Below are 5,245 nucleotides of genomic sequence, written 5' to 3' on the forward strand. Positions count from 1 at the left end.
TTTTCTGGTCTCTTTTTACATAGCCGATTTACTTACTATATATGCAAACAGTTACTGTGGTCGGTGTGAAAAAAAAGTACTTCCTCTGTCTTTTGATGCCACAGATAGAGGGCTGATTATTTTGACGCCATTGTGACATTCACAATGAAGGAAGTCCTTATAAGGCACATCTCTGCGTAAATATGAATGCTGGGCTGGCAAAAAATTACAGTTGTGTGGTCAAGATCTTACATCACCTGACAACATGGTGTTCCTTGCAAACCATAGCGGATATGGCTAGCTTTTGAGGAACATACACTGTGAGATTTCCTGAGTTGTTGTGAAGGTTAAGAGGACTGTTTCAATATCCTGGCTAGTTCATTTATGGATATAGAAATATTACATAGCTTGGTTCAGTACTAGAAAGAATGTTCTCAGTTGAGGGCTTACCCAATCTTTAGCTCGTAGATAGCAATTACTGCGTGTTTAGAAATATTTTCCCTGGCTTTTACAAAGCCACAGTAGAGATTTCTACCATGGGCTGACAAAGTAAATGCTCTGATGCTCATAGGAATTGAATAAGCTTCGTAGGATTTACTTGGCCAGCCTGTGGTACAAAGCTCTACCATGGCTTACTACAAAGAGCCCATAGTTGTGTCCCACTGAGTGAAAAGGTTAGCAAAAGTAGGGTTTCAAATAACAGAGATTTAAGGGGGAAGTCATCACTGTCTGCTACTGTTAAGATGGGTTATTTTACTACCTCTCCTTGGACATAGGTCAAGAACTTTGTTCAATACTGGGGGTGCTCAAGCACCCAGAGAGCTGGCTCCTAAGTTCACAGACACTGCCTGTGGCAAAAATCAGGCTGCAGCTTTATTGCTTATCTTGAACAATTCAAATTTTATATCATTACCCTTTTTCACAAAATTGCAGAACTTCTAACTTAGGTTTATCATCAACTGACAAATGTTCATTCATGGGTTAGTCGGTATCGAACTAACCACAACTTGCAACCAATTCTTACGATAGTTTTCCCACTCCTTCCAAGGCAGGCTCACGGTGATGCCTATCCTGCCAGACCCTCAGGATTCATGGCATTGACAAACATGAATCCTATCACTTCCTCTTATTCCCCAGTGATATTATTCCAGATATCAGTCCCTATGGAAAATAGCCCTTAAACCCCAGCTGCGACTAACCCTTCTACCTCTCCATGGCCACATTATGCTCCAACCTGGAAGCCAAACTATCCTCAATGGAGGGGGTGGGAGAGAGACAAACTTTTTCCTCCCACCAAGGGTCCCAACAGAATAATCTGAGTTTGCTGAAAATGCCTGCTCCAAGCCTGTATGCTCACATCTTCTGATCTCAAGCACCAATAAGCAACCTAATAGGCTCCATCACTATGTCTTAAATTATTCCCCTCCATACCAGCCCTTTTGTTATTATTAGGTGCCATTGACTTTTACTCGAGTCCTAGTGACTTGATGAATTGCGGATCTAAAAAGAAATCAGTTTTCTGCTAGTCTGGAAAGGTCCTCCAGCATCATCCCCATGGTTGTTTTCAATGTGTCCAGCCATCTGATTGCAGGTTGCCCTCTTCACCTAGTTACTTCGATCTTCCCAAACATGATGTCCTTCTCCAGTGATCTGATGGTGTGACCAAAATAAGACAGTCGTAACTTCATCATTTGGGCTTTGAGTGACATAACCGGTTTGATCTCTACTAGAATCGATTTGTTAGTTCTTCGATCTGTTAGATCTCCAGCACCAAAGCTCAAATGAGTCAATCTTTTTTCTATCTGGTTTCCATAGTCCAGCTTTTGCATCCATAACTGACCACTGAGAAAATGAGTGTGTGGACAAGTCTGATCTTCGTTTGGAGTGTTACCTCCTTGCCTTTGAATACTTTGTCAAGATCCTTCATTGGAGAGCAACCAAGTGCTATTCTGCAGAGTAACTCCTCCCTGTTAGTTGCTTCTTTGTTTACAAAAGAGCCCAGGAGATTGAAATTCTTTAAAACTTCTATTTTATTGTCTTCAAGCTCAAACTCCACTAGTCAGCTCAGCCCAGTTACGGCACCTTCCTAGTGAACCAGGTTTGGTTATACCAGGCTATAATCTGGTCAGGAAGACAGGGTAATAACAATATAATAATAACTTTATTTTTCTATACCGCCATAGTCAGGCGACTTCTAGGCGGTTTACATTGTAAGAAGGCTGGACATTCAGCGAATAACAAAAGGTCTTAATACAATACAATAAGTCTACTTACATTACCGTACAATGAGTCTCAATACAATACAATACAATACATTACAATGACTCTAAATACAATACAATACAATAAGTCTAAGTACAATACCATACAATGAGTCTAAATATTAAACAATAATCTAGGTAGGAAGAAACAGAGGGGGAGTGACATTATATGTTAAATATTATATTAAAGCCACCCAATTGCAGGATCTACAGGGTAAGGAAGAGGCACTGTGAGTATAATCCAATCTAACATTATTGCATGAACTATGAAAACTGTCTCTTGTCACTTTTGTTGAATATATAAATCTTCATCATTAAAGTTAAATGAGGATAGCTAAAATGTCTATTTCTCAGTACTAAATTAATTTAGAATCAATATTTATAGCTCCAGAGTCCTAATTTCCTTTTCTTTGCTGCTATTCCTAGTGCACATGATAACATCTGTATCAGAGGCCTATCCAAAAAAGAATATTGAGGGTTTCCTAAAACCCACATCTACTTTCTCTCCTGTTTTCACAGTAGAAAGAACATTTTTTAATTTATTTTCAGTAGGAACTGGGCTTCGACTGTTTGTCTTATTTTATTTGCAGTTGATAATAGTTTACGTCTGAGTCTTGGCTGACTGAACAGTGCTGAAGTCAAATATTTGCGTAACATAGATGTCTCAAGAATGTTTACTTCTTAGTAATTATCCAAACTGTCATAAGTTGTGACCTGGAAATGTGTAATTACTGTGTTTGTTGTCAGAGACATGCCTGGAAAGCTCCGGCAAACACTTGGTCCTTTTCTATTTGACAATTTAATCGTGTTCACGTGAATTGGCCTATTCCAGTTCCAGTGCTAATATTTTTTACTTTAATTCAATGCTGTTATATTTCTGATTTTATGGGTCTAAAACGTATCTATAGTCCTGTACGAGTGATAGAAATTTACCTTAACTGTAAGATAATACGTAATGTGAGACAACTTTAAACCATCAGCTTGTTATCATTTGCTGATGCTGGAAGACAGCTCTTTCACAGTTAAACATTATTCGTAAGATATGGAAACCTTTCATAAAATATAGTGACGTGGCAGATTTATTTTGTTGAGATTTATTAATGCACATTCATGCTGTTAATTATATGTTGATTGTTGTTATCCATTGGTAGTTGCTAGTGAGCTACCTTTATTTTAATTGTGTTAATTAATACTTTTTTTTTTCAGATGTATTATATAACTGTTATTGTATAGGATGATTGTTGGTTCCTATGTATAATGTAAATCTGTTATGACTTGGTTGTATCTACAAGTATTATATAATAAAATTTATTGAACTTAAAAAAAACAAAACATTATTCTAATTCACTGGTTAAGTTCAATCAATTTGTACTATCTTTTAATCTTTGTAAACCGCATAGAACTTCACGGTCCTGCAGTATATAAACTGTTATTATTATTATTATACTGTATACTTGGGCTGTGTTTCTTTAACTTTTAATCCATGTTCAGTACTTGCATCTATTGCTGGGAAAACATATTTGCTCTTTCCTACATAGATTTGTTAATTCTAGAGAGCACTGCGATTGTTTTCTAGCAAGTTGAGACCAAATACATTTTTTGTAGCCCAATCCAAAAATTAACCTATAACTTGTTGAGTAGAGTGGAGCTAATTGGCTCAGACTTTGTCACTTTTACATCTATAAACCTTGAACCAGTGGTTGTTTAAACCTAGACCAATGTTAAGAACATAAGAACTGCCATCTCCGGATCAGACCTTAGGCCTATCAAGTCCGGTGATCCGCCCACACGAAGGCCCAGCCAGGTGTAACCTGGCGAATCCTTAGTCACCCTATCCTTCTATGCATCTTGCGAGGAGATGTGCATCTAACTTGCCCTTAAATCCTAGAACGGTGGGTTCCGCAGCAACCTCCACCGGGAGAGCGTTCCAGGTGTCCACCACTCGCTGTGTAAAGCAGAACTTTCTGGCATTTGTCCTGGGCTTGTTCCCTCTCAGCTTCAGTCCATGACCTCTTGTCCTAGTCTCATTTGACATCGTAAATAACTTTTTTTCCTGCTCTATTTTGTCAATTCCTTTTAATATTTTGAAAGTCTCAATCAGATCCCCTCGCAGTCTCCTCTTCTCAAGAGAGAACAGTCCCAGTTTTCTAAGTCGTTCTTTGTAGCTCAAGTTCTCCATACCTTTTACTAGCTTCGTAGCTCACCTCTGCACTCTCTCCAGCAGTTTTATATCCTTCTTTAGGTAGGGAGACCAGTGTTGGACACAGTATTCCAAGTGTGGTCTGACCATTGCTCTATAGAGCGGCATTATAACCACCTCTGATCTACTCGTGATTCCTTTCTTTATCATGCCCAACATCCTGTTTGCTTTCTTTGCCGCAGCCGCAGCTTTAGGTATAGCTGATATTGTTTTGGGGGTCCATTTTCTAGGCATCTGTTTACTAGATTTGTCAGCCAATGTAGAAAATTGGGAAGACATGAGTTAGGGCATATATCTAAGTAACAGTGGGGTTTTTTATATTCTCTTCAGCCAATTTAGGATCTCTTGAATGGTGACTGGGTTGAATTTTGACCAGCATCTGTCAGGTGGAATCTGTTCTTTTTCACTGTATTCATTTATATGTGGTTCTATGATATCTTCCAGGTCGTTTGTGAACGATGCTCTCACAGTTCTGATTTTTTTCCTGAAAGTAATATGCTAGGTTGTCTATGTCTGGTTCTTGTGATGTTGGTCCTTCTGTTATGTCTTTTGTAGAGATCAGTGAGTTATAGATCCTGAAGAGATATTTGGAGGAATTTTTAGGTTGGGTAATCAGGTTATCGAAGTATGACTTTTTTGCTTCCATGGCTGCTAATTTGTATTGTTTTATTTTATTTTTTACAGTTAATGTAAAGTTCTAGAATGTTCTTTCCTTCATATTCTTCCTGCTCTTCTTACTTCTTTCATCATGGCCTTTAACTGTTCTGTGAACCATTGTAATTTTCTTGTTTTTATTGGTGTAATC

The sequence above is a fragment of the Geotrypetes seraphini genome, chromosome 10, assembly GCF_902459505.1.
Source record: "Geotrypetes seraphini chromosome 10, aGeoSer1.1, whole genome shotgun sequence".
Taxonomy (NCBI): domain Eukaryota; kingdom Metazoa; phylum Chordata; class Amphibia; order Gymnophiona; family Dermophiidae; genus Geotrypetes; species Geotrypetes seraphini.